Below are 22,122 nucleotides of genomic sequence, written 5' to 3'. Positions count from 1 at the left end.
CATCCTTCCCCCTGGGGGAGATCATCCAGTGCCGAGAAGCCTCGGGCAGGATCGCAAAGTGGGCGGTGGAAATCATGGGCGAAACAATCTCGTTCGCCCCTTGGAAGGCCATCAAGTCCCAGGTGTTGGCGGACTTCGTGGCCGAATGGGTCGACACCCAGCTGCCGACGGCTCCGATCCAACCGGAGCTCTGGACCATGTTTTTCGACGGGTCGCTGATGAAGACGGGAGCCGGCGCGGGCCTGCTCTTCATCTCGCCCCTTTGGAAAGCACCTACGCTACGTGCTCCGCCTCCATTTCCCGGCGTCCAACAATGTGGCCGAGTACGAGGCTCTGGTCAACGGGTTGCGGATTATCATCGAGCTAGGGGTCAGACGCCTCGACGCCCGCGGCGACTCGCAGCTCGTCATCGACCAAGTCATGAAGAACTCCCACTGCCGCGACCCGAAGATGGAGGCCTACTGCGATGAGGTTCGGCGCCTGGAAGACAAGTTCTTCGGGCTCGAGCTCAACCACATCGCTCGGCGCTACAACGAGACTGCAGACGAGCTGGCTAAAATAGCCTCGGGGCGAACGACGGTCCCCCCCGGACGTCTTCTCTCGGGATCTGCATCAACCCTCCGTCAAGATCGACGACGCTCCCGAGCCCGAGGCACCCTCGGCACGGCCCGAGGCACCCTCGGCACAGCCCGAGGTACCCTCGGCACCCGAGGGCGAGGCACTGGACGTCGAGGAAGGGCAGAGCGCGGCCACGCCTGATCAAGATTGGCAGGCCCCGTACCTGCAATATCTCCGCCGAGGAGAGCTACCCCTCGACCAAGCCGAGGCTCGGCGGGTAGCGCGATGCGCCAAGTCGTTCGTCTTGCTGGGCGATGAGGGGGAGCTCTACCACCGCAGCCCCTCGGGCGTCCTCCAGCGATGCATCTCCATCGCCGAAGGTTAGGAACTCCTGCAAGAAATACACTCGGGGGCTTGCGGCCATCATGCAGCACCCCGAGCCCTTGTCGGGAATGCTTTCCGGCAAGGCTTCTACTGGCCAACGGCGGTGGCTGACGCCACTAGAATTGTCCGCACCTGCGAAGGGTGCCAATTCTATGCGAAGCAGACCCACCTGCCCGCTCAGGCTCTGCAGACGATACCCATCACCTAGCCCTTTGCTGTATGGGGTCTGGACCTCGTCGGTCCCTTGCAGAAGGCGCCCGGGGGCTACACGCACCTGCTGGTCGCCATCGACAAATTCTCCAAGTGGATCGAGGTCCGACCCCTGAACAGCATCAGGTCCGAGCAGGCGGTGGCGTTCTTCACCAACATCATCCATCGCTTCGGGGTCCCAAACTCCATCATCACCGACAACGGTACCCAGTTCACCGGCAAAAGATTCTTGGATTTTTGCGAAGATCACCACATCCGGGTGGACTGGGCCGCCGTGGCTCACCCCATGTCGAATGGGCAAGTGGAGCGTGCCAACGGCATGATTCTGCAAGGGCTCAAGCCCCGGATCTGCAACGGCCTCAACAAGTTCGGCAAGCGATGGATGAAGGAACTCCCCACGGTGGTCTGGAGCCTGAGGACAACGCCAAGCCGAGCCACGGGTTTCACGCCGTTCTTCCTGGTCTATGGGGCCGAGGCCATCTTGCCCACTGACCTGGAATACGGCTCCCCGAGGGCGAGGGCCTACAACGAACAAAGCAACCAAGCTAGCCAAGAAGACTCGCTGGACCAGCTGGAGGAGGCTCGGGACAAGGCCTTACTACACTCGGCGCGGTACCAGCAGTCCCTGCGACGCTACCACGCCCGAGGGGTCCGGTCCCGAGACCTCCAGGTGGGCGGTCTGGTGCTTCGGCTGCGGCAAGACGCCCAAGGGAGGCACAAGCTCACGCCCCCCTGGGAGGGGCCATTCGTCATCGCCAAAGTCCTGAAGCCCGGAACATACAAGCTGGCCAATAATCAAGGCGAGATCTACGGCAACGCTTGGAACATCAAACAGCTACGTCGCTTCTACCCTTAAGATGTTTTCAAGTTGTTCATATACCTCGCACCCACGCAAAAGTTTAGTCATCAAGGAAGGGTCGGCCTCGCCTCGGCAAAGCCCGACCCTCCCTCGGGGGCTAAAAGGGGGGAGACCCCCTCTATGTCGAATTTTTCCCTCGAAAAAAGATCTCTTTTTAGCAGAATTTCTTCCGTGCTTTTTGACTACTTCGAAAAGCGGATCCTGGAAACGACGGAGTACACGTAAGCAGCCAAGGCTGACCGAGCTGAGGGACTCCTACGCCTCCGGGATACGGATACCTCACTCATCACCTTCTGCGATAAGTAACTCGCGTTCGGATAAAGCGACTCCGTGGACCGAACAAGTCTTCACGTTCGGAAGCTCTTCTGGCAAAGTGGTCCTTCAAGCTTTCTCGACTAAGTCGGAGACAGGGCCTCATGGACGGGCGAAGGCACGCGTAAGCGGCAAGGCCGACCGAGCCGAGGGACTCCTACGCCTCCGGGATACGGATACCTCACTCATCACCTTCCGCGAGAAGCAACTCTCGCCCGCACAAACATCCCTGTTACCGACGGAAAGTCCAGATGCTCGGAATAAGGGGAAAAGAGACGCGGCTTTGCAAGCGCAGCGAGGGTGTGTTTTCTGGCCTCAGCGGCCGCAGAAGGCACACGCTACAAGACGATCTGATCCTGCAGGCTCAGGTCTTCACGCTGAAGGGGGCCGTAGCACCCTCGGCGTCGACGACGTCTTCAGCAAGGTCCGACCCAGCCTCGGACGGCGACGCGATCCGAGGACTTCTCCGGGAATCCGGCCCGAGCAGGCGGCTCGGCCGGCTACCCCCGGGGCCTCGGCCAACCATCTTCCAAGGGCGCTAGCCCGACCCGAGGCCTCGGCTGATCGACTTCGGCGTCGGACCCGCTGACGGACAACCCGGCTAGGCTCCGGCCAACCAGGTTCCCATTTTCGAGCCAACTCCGCCTCTGTTCGTACTGATATCGCTACCCCTGGCCTCGGCTCGTCGAAGAGCGGCCGAGGGGTCTCTTCAACTAAGCTAGAGGAGCCTCAGACAACAAGGCCGATCGAGCCGAGGGATTCCTACGCCTCCGGGTTACGGATACCTCACTCGTCACCTTGACACGGGGCGACTCATGCTTGGTGAAGCAGTACAGATAATAAACAGGCGAGACTTAGTGCTCGAAAATGAGGAAAAAACATGGCTCCGTGCCGAAATTACATACATGTTCAGGCCTCGACAGCCACAATGAACAAAAAACCCTGGCAATCGAAATGCCATTACAAACGGAACTCCGGTTCCCCCTCCGCAGGCACGAACAACCCCACTCCATGGGGGAAGGCCTGCGGAGCAACAGAAGACTGACGAGCGGCTCGCCGCCGCCCGTTCTGACTGCAACAACAACCACCCCCGCCCCGGGCGGCGAAGCGGCTTAGGCAGCAGCTTCGGGGCAGGTGTTGCGACAGGAGGGCTCTCACCCGCAGAGGACGAGAACCAGCCATTCAGGCTGGGAGACGGAGACCCAGGGCTACTGGCGCCCTACCTATCCCGGCATGGCTGGAGGAAGTCCCCGTGGGACTGAGGGATGCCATTCTCCCCCAGGCGCGGGGGAAGAAAAAGGCAGCCGACCCATGCGGGGGCAGCCCCCCGACTCGCCTCATCCTTCATCTTGGCCTGGATGACGAAAATCCTTGAGGCCGAGGGAGGGGCAGAGGCCGCAGCCCGGCTCGCTTTCCCCCACCATCAGGCCGGAGGTCGCCATCTCAGGTGACCGCCGGTCGAGGGGTGCGGCCGGGCTGCGTGATGAAAATCCTTGAAGCCGAACGATGGCTGAAAGGTACCAACTCCCACGGAGTTGTGTTCCTCCAACGAGGAGGCGGAAAGACGGTGGGTACCCCCCATCCGGGGGCTTGGAAGATGGAAAGACACGACGCATGAGGGAGGAAGAAGATGTGGTTGCCTTCCGAAAGGGGTCGCCCTCCTTTTTAAAGGCAACTCTCCCTACGTGCGCCCCCAAACGCCGCGGGCTGAGTCTTCTCCAACACGCTCCAAGGCCCACCCCTGCGACTCGGGGGCTGGGTCCCGCATGTCATGCAGACCGGCTCCGAGCAGAAGAAGCCGAACCGCCGCGCGTGGTGCGCACAACCGCCCAGCGGTTACAAGCGACCCCCACTTTTGCCCAGACCAACGGGCGGGAGGGGCGGGTAGCCATGCAGGCGGCATGCAACCGCGCCAGGTGGACGCGCTTCTCCGACTTCTGACACGCCAGCTTGGAGGCCCAGGCCCACGCGTCACGCAACCAGCGCGCCAATTGCTGCATGCAAGCAACCGCGCCACCACTTGTGCCACCGTCGCGCCTCTTCGGTTGCGGAGCCTATGCCGCGACTCGAGGCGACCCAGCGCACGACCCAGCGGCGCCAGCCTGGCGCGACGGTCAATGCGGCCGAAAGTGGGCCGGCAGTAACGACGGTGGCAGGCGGACGGGAGCAGCAGTCACGTCGTCAGCCAGGCTCACGTCCCATCCAGGGACAGCAAGAGAGCCTCCTCCCACAGCGTGAAGACGGTGCGCCCGTGATCCGTTCCTCGAACGGCTCGCGCACGCGCAACGGCCGCCCCGCCAACCACTCGCCCCGTCGCATTAACTCCGCGGCAGGACAGGCGGCGCTTCTGGCAGGAGAAGCGGACGACGCTTCGCCTTCGCCGTAATAACCGCGCCAAAAAAGGTACGCCACGTCGTTCGATTTCGTATCCTTTTCCCTTTTTCCTCTTTCTCTATCTCTTGCAACAGGGACCGGGAAAGGGGGATACCCCGAAAAGGATCCTTCCCTGTGAAGGAACCGGGCTCCGAGCCCCCCTACTGATCAGAGGTTCGAAGGCTGGCCCTCCGAAGGGTTCAACAGTCGCCTCAGATCGCGTGGGCCCGACACCCACTACTGGTCAGGGGTTCGAAGGCCGGCCCCCCGAAGGGCTCCATGGCCGCCTCAGGCTACTCGGGCTTCGCGCCCATTACTGATCAGAGGTTCGAAGGCTGGCCCCCGAAGGGTTCACAGTCGCCTCAGACGCCGAGCGAGGGATGACCAGGGGTACGTTCGATACATAACCGAGGCTCGGGCTGCGCTCCCGAGGTACCCTAGGACATTTCCGAGACCAGCGGGAGCGATCTTGTAACGGAATCCCATCGGAGGGAGGCATCGAGCCCTCGGACCCCGTCGCCAGGGGACCGGGTCCGGCAGATCACCCGCAGGTACTTTTGGGCGTGCCTCTGGGCCCCTAGCCGACCCCCAACGAACGGGGCACGGACGTCCACTCGGATTACCCGCTTGCAGCTCACCGGAGACACCATGTTCGGTGCCCATCGAGGGTAACATGACGCACTGCCCCCCTCCTCCTTGCGGAAAGGCGACGCAGGGGCGTATGTAAAAAGTCGAGTCTGTCCCTGATCGTCCTCTCGCCCTGTGCGGAGGCTCGGGGGCTGCTCTCGCAAACCCGGCTCCGGCCGAACCGTTGACAGCGTCAACATACCAGCCCGAGAACTTGGGCCCCGACCGTGCACCCGGGCTACGGCCAGTTCGCATGAGGGAACGATCAGACCAGCCGAAGCGTTACGCAAGGCATTAAGACCTCGAAGGAGTGAAACCACTCCTCCGAGGCCTCGGGGGCTACACCCGGCGGGTGCGCTCGCGCGCACCCACCGGAATAAAATGCAACCGAGGAAGGCTGGTCCCCTTGCAAAAAAGTGCAACGAAAGCCTCCAAGCGAGTGCTAACACTCCCTTCGAGGCTCGGGGGCTACTGTCGGGGACCATAATTAGGGGTACCCTCAAGACGCCTAATTCTCAGCTGGTAACCCCCATCAGCATAAAGCTGCAGAGGCCTGATGGGTACGATTAAGTCAGGGATCAGTCCATACGAGTGACTCGATCACGCTTCACCCGAGCCTAGCCTCGGACTCGGGCAGCCGACCTCGAGGGACTTCCGTCTCACCCGAGGCCCCCCTTTTAACGGCGGACACATCTCCGGCTCGCCCGAGGCCTTGGCTTCGCTAAGAAGCAACCCTGACTAAATCGCCGCACCGACTGACCGAGTTGCAGGGGCATTTAACGCAAAGGTGGCCTGACACCTCTATCCTGACGCGCGCCCCCCGGCAGAGCCGAAGTGACCGCCGTCACTCCGCTGCTCCACTGACGGGTCTGACAGAAGGACAGCGCCGCCTGCGCCACTCCGACTGCAGTGCCGCTCGACAGAGTGAGTCTGACAGGCAGTCAGGCCTCGCCAGGGGCGCCATAGGGAACTCCGCTCCGCCCGACCCCAGGGCTCGGACTCGGGCTAAGACCCGGAAGACGGCGAACTCCGCTCCGCCCGACCCCAGGGCTCGGACTCGGGCTAAGACCCGGAAGACGGCGAACTCCGCTCCGCCCGACCCCAGGGCTCGGACTCGGGCTAAGACCCGGAAGACGGCAAACTCCGCTCCGCCCGACCCCAGGGCTCGGACTCGGGCTAAGACCCGGAAGACGACGAACTCCGCTCCGCCCAACCCTAGGGCTCGGACTCGGGCTAAGACCCGGAAGACGACGAACTCCGCTCCGCCCGACCCCAGGGCTCGGACTCGGGCTCGGCCCCGGAAGACGACGAACTCCGCCTCGCCCGACCCCAGGGCTCGGACTCCGCCCTGGCCTCTGCCGAACGACTTCCGCCTCGCCCGACCCGGAGGCTCGGACTCGGCCTCGGCAACGGAAGACAGATTCGACCCCAGCTTCGGAGGAGCCCCCACGTCGCCCGGCCTCGGGCGCGGGCCCGCCACGTCAACAGGGAGCGCCATCACCACTCTACCCCGAGCCGACTCGGGCCGCAGAGAACAAGACCGGTGTCCCATCTGACCAGCTCCGCCAGATAGGCAATGATGGCGCCTCCCAAGCTCCATGACGGCGGCGGCTCTCAGCTCTCTTACGGAAGCAGGTGGACGTCAGCAAGGACTCGACTGCTCCGACAGCTGTCCTTCCGCCAAAGCTCCGTTGCTCCTCCGACAGCCACGACATCACGCCAGCAGGGTGCCAAGATCTCTCCGGCTGCCACATTGGCATGTACTTAGGGCGCTAGCTCTCCCTCCGCTAGACACGTAGCACTCTGCTACACCCCTCATTGTACACCTGGATCCTCTCCTTACGACTATAAAAGGAAGGACCAGGGCCTTCTTAGAGAAGGTTGGCCGCGCGGGACCGAGGACGGGACAGGCGCTCTCTTGGGGCCGCTCGCTTCCCTCACCCGCGTGGACGCTTGTAACCCCCCTACTGCAAGCGCACCCGACCTGGGCGCGGGACGAACACGAAGGCCGCGGGACTTCCACCTCTCTCACGCCCGTCTCCGGCCACCTCGCCTCTCCCCCCTTCGCGCTCGCCCACACGCTCGACCCATCTGGGCTGGGGCACGCAGCACACTCACTCGTCGGCTTAGGGACCCCCCGGTCTCGAAACGCCGACAAACCCAGAGTTAAAACTCCCGCGGTTAATGAGTGCTAAAAAATTAACACAACCACACCACGCCTCGCCACGCCCGTGCCCGGCCGGTGGCGGCGGCGCGCGCGCGTGTGGCACGCCTTTGTTCGTTTCTTAACTTCTCAAATTAAGTGGAATAATTCTCACCATATAAGTCAAGCCAACGACTCTTGCAATTCCAATATGGTACTATTGGTATTATCCACAATTACACACCATAGAGTTTATTGATTAAATTTAAATGGGTCAAGCCCATAATAAATCCAACAGTATAAATAATTTAAAAAATGTGAAATAGGATTTATAGGAATAAAATCTTTTGCACACTGTTCTAAGATATTTGTATCTTGCATGTGACTTAGAAAATAACAAAGATAAAACTATGTATTGTGTGTGTGGCTATTTCTTGATTTCCATCGTAGTTTCAAACTCTCTTTGTATGATATATCACTCTAGTTAAATATGCAATGAAATCTTCACTGAGAATAGCCTTAATGTCCTAACGTCCGAATTTTTTGTATTTTAGCCCTTAAACAGAAATAAATTCACGTTTAGACCTAAAAAAATTTTAAATGCAGTTTTGGACCCTTAGCTCGGCGCCATAGGCTGTGGCGCCGAGCTAAATAGCTCGGCGCCACAGCCTATGGCGCCGAGCTGTGACGTGGCCGCAACGGCTAGCTGCGTCCAGGGCTGACCTGGCGCTGACGTGGCGGCGGCGCGGCCTCGTAGCTCGGCGCCACAGATCTTGGCGCCGAGCTACGAATTCCTATAAAAACGCCCGCGCGGCTGGCCGAGAGCAGCTCATTTCATCCCATTTCCAAACTTCGTAAAAATTTCCTGGATTCAAAGATTTGAGTTGGTTCACTTCGTAGACCAAGGTATGATTTCGAACTGATTCGTTTTGTATATTAGGTTTTTAGTTTAATAATTTGTATACACCTATTATATTATCATTTCGATTATTAGTTTGTGTAAACTTATTATAAAGCATATTAGGTATAAGTGATAATTATAATCGTTTATTAGATGAAAGACATGTACCGAGAGGCGTTGTGGCAGAAGAGAGGTCGTTCTCGGGAGTTATATCCGGACGTATCTAGTAAGGATGCTCCTGTTCCTCCTGAACTCCCCGTGCCTAACTGTGACTGTGGCAGACTGGCTTGGGTACATCAATCACAACATCCAGACACGGCTGCTCGCTGCTACTACCTTTGTGGCACTTTGGACGTACGTAGCTTATGACTTATCACTTAATTTTGTTCGCATTCATTTTTTTGTAGATATGTAATAGTGCATCTTTCCATTATTTTAGGGACATGAGAGGTGTTTCTTTTTCCAGTGGATCGATGGTCCTGATAAATTTGACCCTCGATATCTTCTTTTCGTTAATTGGTTGAGTGGAAAGACCAGTCATGAGCGTTTTAAGCGTTGGGTACCTCCTCCCCCGAATCCTCCACCAATGACGGATGAGGAGAAGGAGGTAGCAACAGAAAGACGGATGGACTCACCGCCTCGATGCGATTGTGGAGACCGTGCTGTCATCGACGAAGACTATGACAAGCAGTTCTGTTGTCCGAACATTGATTATGTGAGCCCATTGATACGCTAAATGTATAAACTAGTTTTTATTTACAATAAATTACTATTTTTTTCTCTTGCAGCCATACGGGTGGCGTAAGTGTCGTTTCAGAGAGTGGTTGTATGGTCCTTTGTCCCATTGGCCAGAGCCAGAGGTAAAGGAAAAGAGATACATGGGGTGGGCGGCAGAAGAGGTCAAATTTGATCCAGTACTCTGCAAATGTGGTATTGAAGCTAAGTATGGATTAGTTCCTTCGGAGCTTGGTGTTGGATATTTTTGTGGACATATGGTCGATTACGATGAGGTTGGTATTTTTTTTGCACCAGATGTAATGTTATAGCGGTACTTACTATATTTTTTGTAGGAGACGAGGAAATGCAGTTGGGAGAGTTACGACGACAAAGGAGAGGTGATGCGCACAATAGAGTCGAAGAGAATAATGGGACAGAAGATGCGTTGTGGATCTCGACTCGTTGATTCGTACATTAACGATCGCATACGCGACATGCGTAGGGAAGCAAAATCTGCCTTTTATGATAGCCCGAAGCGTGCAGAGTATAGGAGGTTGAAGGCGGCAGATGAGAAGAGAGCACAGGATGCAAGGGAATGGGAAGCGGCTCAAGCCGAGAAACAGATGTTGGATAATCTTGCTGATCGCCTCAAGGGAAGTAAGTGAGATAAATGATATTATAATTATGTTAGTACAATTTATTTATCCTGACTTTGCTAACTTAATTTTCTCATTATATTTGCAGAGATTGGAAGCGGCGTAAACTATTTGGCCGATGAGGCGCATGCGAGATATGTTCAGGATAAAATGGCAACGGTTGAGCTGATGGAGGAGGAGGACGACGACACATCTAGATTGAGTGAGCTTATCGCCCTCGCAGAGGCAGGATTACACGAAGAAGAGGAGGACGACATGTCAAGGTTGAGTGAGCTCATAGCACTAGCTGAGGCTGGATTACGTGCTCAAGAGGAAGAGGATGAGTTTATGTCACAGGCCGCCGCAGAGGTAGAGGCAGCTTATTACAAGAAGAAGTCTGATGAGGCTGAGGCTGAGGATGAGCTATTCTCCCAAGCTGCAGATGAAGCAGAAGCCAATTATTACAAAAGAACTGGTGACAAGTGTGATGCAAGACAATGCAGCAAGTGGAATGAGGTTGTTGTTGAGGATTGCGCGACGGATGACTCCGAAGATGAGTTACTCATAGATTGTGATTCAGACTGAAGAATTGTAGCCTATTATGTAGTATTTACGTATCAAAAATAATTTAGAACTCTAAAGATGCGTTACTTATTGCTTATTATGTTTTTTATAGTTCACAAAAAAATTTTGCAAGAGTTCCCCTTGTTTCATTAACAACCACAGTTCAAATAATCACATATTATAAGACATATAAGCATTTCAACATATAATACATCACAAAATAACATCGAATATAAAAACATCCACAGAACATAGTTCTTCATATAATGTCCACAAACAAAGTCCAAAATACAAGTTCCCCAACCCATAGTCCAAAACACATAACATAGTTCATATTACAACGTCTCCAGCATAAGTCCAAATCACATAGTCCATATCACAAAAGTATTCATTTCCTCCTAGTCTTACCCTTGCCCTTGGCCCCAAGAGCGTCGGTGCCTGGAGTGTAAGGGTCTCGTGGACGCCTTCTACGTGGTGTCAGCTGTGATGGCTGAGTTGTAGGAGCATCCTGCAACTGAGACGGTCCAATCTCCACCTGACCTGCGGCGCCAGCGCCAGCGCCAGCGTCGTCGTCGTCGTCGTCGTCATCGTCGTCGTCGTCGTCGTCCTGGGCCACGTTCTCAAACGTGTCCCGCGTCGATCGCGACGAGCTGAGTCCTGCTGTAGATGAACCAAAGAGATGGAGAATCCAAGCTCGACAATGGTATCCAACCGTCTGCTCATCTGCACCAGGTGGACACTGCCCAAAGCTCTGCCTAAGCCAGGTCAGTGGGACTCCGGTGTTGTGGCTACCTCGTAGCTCATCCGGAAGCAGTCTCCCAAGAAAGGCCTCCACCCTCTGCCTCCAACCGCCTGGTGATGCCTGACCGGTCACTGGACGACCCATAATGCTGAGACCAAGAATCTTCTGGCAATCTTCAAGTGTCACGGTCATCTCACCGCAGGGAAGGTGGAAAGTGTGAGTCTCTGGCCGCCACCTATTGGAAGACAAAAGAATACAAAATCATTAGTATGCAAAGTAGATTTGATAATTGTAAATATTAAACAACTAGAGAAGTCTTTACCTGTCGACCAGAGCCGTCAACGCCGCTGGGTTGAAAGTGGGCAGCCCACGGCGGACCTGGTACGATAAGACGTCCAAGCCAGCCCTCTGTAGGAGAGGAGTGTACCTCTCATCGTACCTCATCTCCTCCAGAAACCGGTCGTGGGTCCGGACCCGCAGAACGGGCAACACCTAGCAATCAAAAGAATTTTCATTAGTCAAATATAGGTCGCACATATTAATTCGAAAATTTAATTGATGTACAAAATGTTACCTCTCCCTCTGCGGCTTGAATTGGATTGAGCCGAGAAGACAAGAAACGCGCAGAGAGAAGGGTGTTTGCGGATTTTTCCTAGCTCGGCGCCAAGATCTGTGGCGCCGAGCTAGGTGCCACGCGGGACTGCCACGTCACGAAGCTCGGCGCCACAGGCTGTGGCGCCGAGCTGTGTTACCTCGGCGCCACAGCCTGTGGCGCCGAGCAAAGGGTCCAAAACTGCATTTAAAATTTTTTTAGGTCTAAACGTGATTTTACTTCAGTTTAAGGGCTAAAATACAAAAAATTCGGTCCTAACGTCGGGTATCTGGTGGATAATTTTGGAATTTAGCTACACGTCGTTCATGATCTTACACTGCTGAATGACATTCATTTGTGATTAGTAGAGATTTAGGCCGTGTTCCAAACCTGTAGAGCTAATTGTTAGTTAGCTAATAAGTTGTTAGATTGTTTTAACTGAGTTAGAGCAGCTAATAACTAATAGCTATTTAAGAGGTATAGTTAACATTTAGTTTGTCTATTAGCTGACCCGTTCTAAGGCCCTGTTTGTTTTGGCTTCTGGCAGCTTCTGGCCACCAAAAGCTGCTGCGGACTGCCAAACGCTCAGCTTTTCAGTCAGCTTCTATAAAATTCGTTAGGGCAAGAACCATCCAAAATCAACATAAACACATAATCGGTTGAGTCGTTGTAATAATAGGAATCCGTCACTTTCTAGATCCTGAGCCATATGAACAATTTTATCTTCCTCCACACATAATTGTAATGATACTCAAATTCTCCACACAGCCAGATTTTCAGAAAAGCTGGTCAGAAAAAAGCTGAACCAAACAGACCCTAAATCTTACCGCTAATTTTAGCTGTTAACTATTAATTTATATGTTTAGAACATGTTCTTAGATTCTTAAAAAAGGTTTTGGATCTATAATTTTTTTTAAAAAAAAGTTATATATGATCATATATCATAATTATTCGATAAGATCGTTTGGATGCATGGTAGGCATTGGCAATTTTCTTCCTCTATCAAAAAATCATATAAATCAAAGTTTTCATCAAAAATAGAGTTTTTTGTGGGCGAAAAAACGACTCATATACAACTCACTCTTGTTCTACCTAGAAAAGGATAACTTGAAAGTTGCTCATAGGGAGGGACAAAAACAATCAGCCGAAACTGACTACTGACTTTTGGGCGTTTCACTCGCGTAGGCAAAACCAGCGGAAACGGTCCCGGACATTTTTCTGGCATCGTCCGTCCGTCGGCTGACTGCGCTGTTCCGCGTAAGAAACGGAACCGATCCTTTACGTCCGAACGCTGAACGGACCCGCTGTCACTCAGGCGAGTGTGAGCGAGCAGCCGACAACGCTCCTCAACGTTAGCCGTAACGCACGCGACAGACATGTGTTCGTTCTCTCTCGTTGAATTGAAGCTGAAACAGAACCAGAAGCCCAAAACTAGGCACAGCCACGCCCACGTCCTGTGAAAGCTCTACCTTACCAGACAGGACCAACAGAGCAGCGAAGGTCTCGCTCACTCTCATCCACGCTGTGCCATGGTTCAGGAGTCACGGTCGCCATCACTGCCATTCATTGCCGTCTGCCGCTCTCCGTAATGTCTGCCTTTGGATGATCAAGTTTCATTCTCGCGTCCCGTCCCAACCGGACACCAATAGTTCTCATTCAAAATATTGTTTTATACTATAGACTATAATATTTATATAATAAAATTTAAATATAAATATATGAATGGATAAACTGCGGGTTCTAAAGCAATCTGTTTCACCTATCGCCTTCCCACTCGTGAGGGTTCAGTCCTATTGCACCTAGATTTTAGGGATCCAAACCCCGGACGCGAATTTCATCATGTGTACTAGGATCAAGTCTTACACATATGATAACTCGGGGTACAGAAACAAATGTCACATTATTCATATATAACGGAGTTCTATACAAAATAGATAAATACTTACATCATACGAAGACAACGATCCAACAACTATAGTTGACTGGGAGACGACGACTTAGACCACTCACGAACTCATCACAGCATCCTTCATGCGCCTCATCCTCTGGTACCTATCCTTGACCTGGGGATGTGAGTACAGTAAGGGTGAGCTCACATACGTTCATTGCTCAACAAGTTATGGGGAATAATGTGTACGAACCCGTCAAAGGTGGGAACTCATGTGAATTGTAAGGCTTACCAAAGGAGATGGTTAAAGCCGAGCATTGCTTTTAGAGTTGGTCAAAATTTTATTAGCAGTTATTAAGTATAAGTAGATACCAACTCAATTAAATAAGAGATCACAATTGATAATAACACCCGCGATGCAATGCATATGACAGATTAAATTTAGTTCCATAAATTAATCAGCGAGAGTCTTGAGTCACTCTTGAACGTGAGCACGACTGATATACCAGTTTTATACTTTGCAGAGGTTGCGCCCTTTACCCACAAGTCGTGTATCCCGTCTAGCTAGGGTTTGCAAGACCCTTAGACACTTCCGAGGTGAATGATTAGGGATCCACTACGAGGCCTTTACAAAGTTCCACTAGCTTTAGAAAACACGCTACGGTTTCTGGGAAGGGCAATATAGGAATCCCTCGTCCGAAAAGCAATCGCAGCATGATCGACTCGAGAACCTCCCTATGCATAGCTCCTCTACCGCCCTTGCCCCTTTCGGGTAAGGTAGTCCTCCATTAGCTTTTCTAATTAGTCAGCCAAGGGTGTCTCATTCCACCCTTGTGGTAGCACGGATATCTCAAGTTAAGCTCCATGTTCCAATTAACACAATAATCTTTTCATCAACAATAATTAAAACAACAACATAACTAGAACATGATTATAATATAACATTAATTTCCAAAAACCAGGTAAAGCAATAGCAAAACTATCCAATAATTCTTTTGTCTGCAAGGTGTGGGATAAAAATGCTAGGGAAGTCTATTAGGTCCCATCAAATTAACTTGAGCATGTCACAATGATTAAGAGGTTATGCTTTTCCAAAGATTTAGGTGATTAAACAATAAAATATAAATTATATGTTAATTAATATAAATCATGTAAGAATTAATTAAACTTTAATCCAAGATATAACTTGATTATATGTTGTATTTTTAGTCAGGTTATAACCATGGACATTTAACTTTGATTAGCAAGATAAATTAATAATCATAGGATAACAATATGAAAGTAAATAATATGTTGTAAATAGTGTTATTATTGCGTGGACAAATTTAATACGAGACTAACGCAACTTGAACGGACTAAATCGGAGTTAAAATGAGCAACGCTCCACTAGATGTATAGTACAACCGAACGATTTTGATGTCTCTTTACATCGGCTTTCACAGGCCAAAGCTCGCTGATGTAGCTGAGCTATTTCAAATAACTGTGTGCCATCCAATCTGTCTCTTAAGTAGGATATAAACCCATTAAAGCTAGCCTTGTTAGCTCTTTGTCTACGACATGGATTTGAAAGCATCAGTTTCTAGTGTCTCAGAACCTCCGGATATTAACCAATTCTTCTTGTCCCCGTCGGATTGAGGCTAAATTGGCCAACCCTAATACATATTCCCTGAAAAAGAAATGCTCATGAAATTTACTTTCTAAATCATTCCATGAATTAATGCAATTAGAAGACAAGACGGCGTACCATGCAAAAGCGGTACCAGTAAGGGATAAGAAAAATAAACGAACATGAAAGACTTCCCCATCGGCCAATTAGCCTAGGTATGCTAGGAAATGGCCTACATGTTTGTGTGTGCTTCTACTATTTTCACCAGAAAAATTGGAAAACTCCGGTATCCTTGTCCCTTGTGGGTATGGGACAGTATCAAACCGGTGATCATATGGCTTTTGATATGATTGCCCTACTCTCGCTACACTAAGTTCGAGCTTATCTTGAAATAGTTCAGCCATCTCTTCTCTAATTTTCTCTATTGCGCCCAGTGGTAGACTACCGGACTCTAGGCTATGGGGCTCATTTAGGCGGGCATTGTTATGCCGACCTTCCTACCGTGGACGATCGAGAACGTTCACCGGCCTGTGATCATATGGTACGTTGTGGTTTAAATATATAAGGGGAGGAACATACTGCTGTTGTGGTGTATAATAAATTGGTGTATGATGTGCAATAGTAGGGTCTGTGTATGCGTATCGGGACTGTCCGGCCTAGGCGACCGGACAGTCCAACGTTATGCCGAACTGTCTGATGGTAAATCCAGACTATCCGATTGTGTTCACTTCTATCTGGGCGCCACATGGTGGTCCTAGTATAGCCCCGGACTGTCCAGCAGGAAAAATTGGATGGCCTGCGTAAGGGCCGGACTGTCCGGGCAAAGGCTCAAACGGTCCGACCGTGTCCAGGGGTGTCGATCTGCCAAGCAGGGACGTCGATGATGGCATTTGCGCTATATATGAGTTTATCGGCAATGCCATATAATGGTTGGGGCTACAAATCCCTATTTGTTGCCAATGTATTAGACATAGACATCCTTTTACTAGTTTCAAATGATGGAAAACTAGGAGCAATAAATTTCTCCAATGAACGTGTTAATTTTCTAATTGATTCTTCTGATCCTTCAATCTGTTGTTTCATTTGATTCTACTACTGATCTACACACTATTTAATAGATTAGATGTCGTCGGGTTTACTTGAGTTGGGGATTTGAAGCGAAGAAAGAAGAGATGCAACATCGGTCTCTCCATGTTTGACAACCTTCTGGTGGTGATCCATCGTGAATTGTGACAAGAATTTCTTCTTCGCTTGACGCATGTAGTCTTCATATTACTATTGCTCATCGGCCGACATGCTTTCAACAGCAAGATTTAGGATATTGTCTAGGGAGATATAGGTGTGATCTTTAGAACCGACCATTTAAGGACCTGGTTTTTAGTAGATTTAGAAACCAGGTCCCCATCGGAGTCACCAATCACTAGATGTGTACCGCTTCGCGGTGCCCTCTATGACGCCACGGATGGTTCGCGACTGTGGGCCAGACGGTCCATGACCTGGGCGTAGAAGCGGTGCCTTCCCTATGTACATCTGGACAGTCCACGCTTTGGGCTAGACGGTCCGCGATGGTGCAGGGTCTTCTTCCTCCTCATTGTGACCTAGATCTCACCCCTGGGGTAGAGATCTTTAGGGTGCTTCGGGTTAGCAGACCACCGGATTATCCCCAGACGATGTAGAGTTGCCTAGAGATTAATAATTTGGGTCGGCGATGAAGACCTAAATATATTAACCGTCCTTGCAGATAACTAGGAAGGCAGGGACCTTGTTAGGGTAAGATCCTAGAGTTGTCTTGGGGTTGTTAGGCCACCCTAGACGGATTTAGGCGACATAGAGCCGAATAGGGGTGGAGGTGGATATATGGAAAGCTACGACTAGGACTACACTACATCTACTCATAGGGAAGGAATGGTAAAGAAAGTAAATTGGTTCGATTAGAATATGTTCGATGGTTCTCAATCGATCGTACCCCTTCATATATATGGAGGTTTGGACTCGTTCCTAGGCGATAGCCAACAGATCCCACGTGATTAGATGGATAACCACGCACGAGATAAGGATAATTTCCCAAGTCAATCTGATCGTGGGGGCGCAGACCGGGCCTTAGGACCAGACCATCCCCACTTTTGGTGTTCAACACATGCCCCTGCCTTTTGTTGGAGCTTGGCGAACCAAAAGCATCAACACACTTCGAAAACAATAGATCTCATGAGTTATTTTGTTCCCGAAGTAAGGACTTAGCTCGATGCAAATCATCGGCTCTTGTGATCAGATAATATAAATATCTGATAGAACTTTAATGAGCGGAGGCCGTTTCGGATTGTATCCTCTTCATCCATGTCTGCCTGATCAACATTTCAATAGGCAAAAACTTGTGGTGCCCTTAGCCTGAATAAGTAAACAGATTGGGCTAGTAATATGGATTCATCACCGTACCACCCCACACTTGAGTAGAAAAACACATCAATGATGAAGCGCCCCAATCCTCTGGGACTCAAATGTGATACAATTACTAGTCCTAGGAGGCTAGTAAACACATTTATACATCAGATGATTACAGATCTGCTTAAACGAGACAAACCTATAAAGGTGGCGATCAACTTTAAGAGTTGGTCCACAACTCGGGACATATCATCAGAGTGGGGCTGAAGTAGCCCGATATACGCAGCGAAGCAAATCAGCGGTCCAACAGCCACAGACAAGGTTGGGAACAGGCGTAACTCTTACCCGATCTCCTTTTTCTGAAAAACAACAAATAAGCAAGGGTGAGTACAAACGTACTCAGCAGCCCACCTTCACCCGCGGAATAGAGAAATCAGATATAATGCATGGAATATGTGGAGCTCAGGATATTTTGCAGAAACAACAATATTTTATGCAGGGTTGTTTTGAAAAACATTTTGTATTTTGCAAAGCGCATCCTCTCCAAAAGGAGCAGGAAGTTTTTCAGTATAGAATGAAATCCCCTGGACTAAACCATCCAGGTATCTCAGCAGTTTCCCACTGGTTTTCATTTTCAAAAACAGCTACTGGACTTCCCGTCCACCATAGCTCACGGCTCAACCGCCGGACCTTTTAAAAACCATTTTTCTCAAAAGCACCCTTTTTGAAAACAAGATATTAATTGCCATACCATACCAGACTCGTCCATTCCTGTGGACACGGACTATTCGAATAGGTTTTCAAACTCTGCGTAGAGGTGTACACTTTACCCACTAGTCCGGCTCTGCGATCCCATAGCTAGTGAGACCCGAATCCGAATCTCTTTCTTTCCTCGCACGTCCTAACCTTAACGGTTATACCGGAAGGAGTCAGACCACCGCCATGTCCAAACCGGACAAAACATTCCCCCTCCTTATCCTCCCGGTGCTCCCCAGCCTTCATAACCCTAGGGTTGGACCGTACGAGTTCAGATTGAGTGACTGCCCACACAGTCTCGAGTGGTTGTACTTATCATGAGTACAGGTAGTGAAGGATGACAAACCGGTCCTTATGTGAGGGGACAATCCTTCTGCTCACACCTAAACCAGCTGAGCCACCACCTTAGGCCCTCCCCTAAACCAGGGAGTCCCTGATCATCCCTACTCAAAGGTGATAAGGGTGAAAACCCTTCATCATACACATTTTGAAAAGCATTTTCTTTTGAAAACTCACACCTTTCCTCAAATCATTTGTAACAAATATATCAAGGATTGATTGCGGCAAGCGGCTGGGTGGCCATAATAACTTGTCTCAAAATCATATCATGCATAAAATAACAGGATGAGGGTTGTGGTTGTAAAAGCATAGGTAATTTATGCATCAAAGGGATCCAGTGAGCTTGTCGTGCTTATTCGGCGAAGGGGGAAGGGGAAGCTCGCAGAACTGGCTCCTAGCTCCACTGCCTGGCGTAGACTTGCAGATCGGGCCTCCACGAGACGGCACGAACGCTCCGATAACTATGCAACATGAACAAGCAAACATACAAACAAGCAAGTATACCAACAAATATTTAGTATAGTGGTCAGAATAGAGATATATGGATGGGTAGAGTATTGAGTAGAATCTGCGTCATGTGGTGTTGAGATACTACTAGTGGTGGAGCGGAGGTGCTTACCAGGAGGGTGGACTGGAGGCGAAGCGACACTATGCGTGTAGCCGGTAGAGCGGAGTAACTGAGTGGGTGGGCGTTTGCCTTGGCTGAGGGTGTTGAGTGTGTGTGGAGAGGGAGAGGGTAGCTGGGTGTATTTATAGTTGGGTGTATGTGGTGTAGCACAGTGAAGTTCACTGTTGGTGAGAATAGTGACGAATGAATTGTCTGACTTAGTATGAACAGGAGAGTGATAGGCAGAATATGGGACAAGAGTATTTTGGGATTTTTCTGGAACATGAACCATGCTTAAGGGATGACATGGTTGGATAGGGAATAATTCGATAAGAATTTAGAAACAAGAATTATTGGAATCGGAGTTTGGAAGCCTGGTTCGAAGGAATCTCAAAGTTAAGCGTGCTCAACTTGGAGAAACCTGGGATGGGTGACCAGATGGGAAGTTCCCTACTGGAATGAAAATCACAGTCACCGGAGTTCGTATGACTGGAATATGGGTCTGGCTGGTCTTAGGTGGACTGGACAACATGACGGATGAGTAGTTGAAATTTGGGGTGATCGGATGATCAATGAATAGTAACGGTGAATATTGACGGTAAATAGTAACGGTAAATAGTGACGGTAAATAGTAACGGTAAATAGTAACGATAAATAGTGATGGTGAATAGTTTGTATGAACAAACGATGAACGATGGATAGGAACTATGAACGAACGATGAATGATCGAATGATCGAACGAACAAACGATCGGAATTTCGGCAGCATAACGGCAGGAAAAAAGATTATTTGGACGAACGAACGATCGGACGAACGGACGAACGAACCATGAACGATCGGATGAACGGACGAACGAACCATGAACGATCGGACGAACGATCGGACGAACGAACGATTGGAATTTCGGCAGCATAACGACAGGAAAAAGATTATTTGGACGAACGAACGGACGAACGATCGAACGATCGGACGAACAGACGAACGAACGATCGGACGAACGATCGAACGATCGGACGAACGAACAAACTAAGAACAGGGGGACGAACGATCGAAGAACGACCGAACGATCCTTGTGCTAGTGTGTGCTTGTGTGGAACATGGAGTGGGTGTGTGTGGGGGGGGGAAGAGAGTTGCCATGAAATGGCTTGGGGTGGGATGAGAGGAGGCCCTTGCCCCTCTATTTATAGCCATGGTGGGGGGATTAGAGGGAGAGATGAGGGGATTAGTGGGAGGATGAGAGGATTAGTGGGAGATTAGCATGGATTTGTCTTATATGAGTGTAATTAGCTTGTAGAGCTCACCGTATGACACCGGAGGCATACGTATACGTATGAGCATGAGGAAAGTTATGAAGAAAATATTTGTAGGGACTTGAAAAATGATTCTGAAGGTATTTCTCAAGAGGAAAATATCTGGAGATATATCGGTGGAATATTTGGGCAGTATTTATGGAAAGAACTTGAAGGGGATCACTAGGGAAATATCTGGGCAGTATTTTTGGAAACAATTTGAGGGGGATCACTGGGGAAATATTTGTAGGATATTTTGAGGAGGATTTTGGAGAGAATATAGACCACTATATTTTATTTGTTGATATCAACTCGCAAACAAACATTTTGAAATGAAATTTGAAATTCATTTTGAATTTAGAGCGAGTTTGAGAAAATTTCAGGATTTGAATTTTTGGGATGCTACAGATGATGAATAGACTAGAAAGCACCATGATATCCCTTGAGGAGGATGACCAAACGACCTTGGTTGCACCGTCTTTTAGGCCAGTTTAGTCGGCCTTTGCTTTTGCAAGATCACCTTTTTGACTTTGTTTGTTTTATTGGTCGGTCACGTGGAAATATTGTAACCATTTGCCAACCTATATTTGGTTCTCCACTGAGCTTCCCACCTAGCACCACTACAATTTGTTCATGCAGAATGGTCTTGGAAGTTGATTCTGCTCGATGTCTACTACTGCAAGTTCATATCGTCACATTCTTCACTGCTAATATATGATAAGAACTATTCTACTACTGCTTATATGTTAAGAATCAACACATTCATCGAATCAACTTGGAAATACTGAAAGGGAAATAGGGTCAAACCTTTTCCTATATGAATTTTGGTGGTTGAATTGCCCAACACAAATTATTGGACTAACTAGTTTGCTCTAGATTATGAGTTCTACAGGTGCCAAAGGTTCACAACAAACCAATACAAGTCAAAAGAAAGGGTTCAAAACTAAGGAGCAAAGTATACCGAAGGCAGCCCTGGTCTGGCGCACCGGACTGTCCGGTGCACCACCGGACAGTGTCCGGTGCACCAGCGAGATCGACTCTGAACTTGCCAGCTTCGGAAATTTGGGAGGCCACTCCGCTATAATTCACCGGACTGTCCGGTGTAACACCAGACTGTTCGGTGTGCCAGTGGAGCAACGGCTACTTCGCGCCAACGGTCGTCTGCAGAGAACATTAAATACGCTACAGTGCACGCCTGCGCTCGCAGAAGTTAGAGCAAGCACCAGAAGGCACACCGAACAGTCTACAGGACCTGTCCGGTACACCACCGGACTGTCCGGTGGCCCCAATTGTCAGAGCTCCAACGGTTGGAACCGAACGGCCTGGTGACGTGGCTGGCGCACCGGACAGTGTCCGGTGGCGCACCGGACTGTCCGGTGCGTCATACGACAGAAGCCTTCACCAACGGCCAACCCTTTCCCTCTCTCAAACGGTCACTTAGACCGAGTGAGCTTCCTTCCTTGATTTCCCGGGTCACTTAGACCCCGCAAGGACCACCACACAATTGGTGTCTCTTGCTTCACTTACAAGGTTTTGAGAGTAAGAATGAGAGAAAGAAGAAAGCCAACCAAGCAACAAGAGCAACAAAAGAACACAAGTCGATCTCCTCACAAGTCCTAAATACTAGAGTTGAATTGGGGA

Source organism: Zea mays, chromosome 1, assembly GCF_902167145.1.
Source record: "Zea mays cultivar B73 chromosome 1, Zm-B73-REFERENCE-NAM-5.0, whole genome shotgun sequence".
Lineage (NCBI taxonomy): Eukaryota > Viridiplantae > Streptophyta > Magnoliopsida > Poales > Poaceae > Zea > Zea mays.
The sequence above is the reverse complement of the archived record's forward strand: the minus strand, read 5'-3'. Positions refer to the sequence as shown.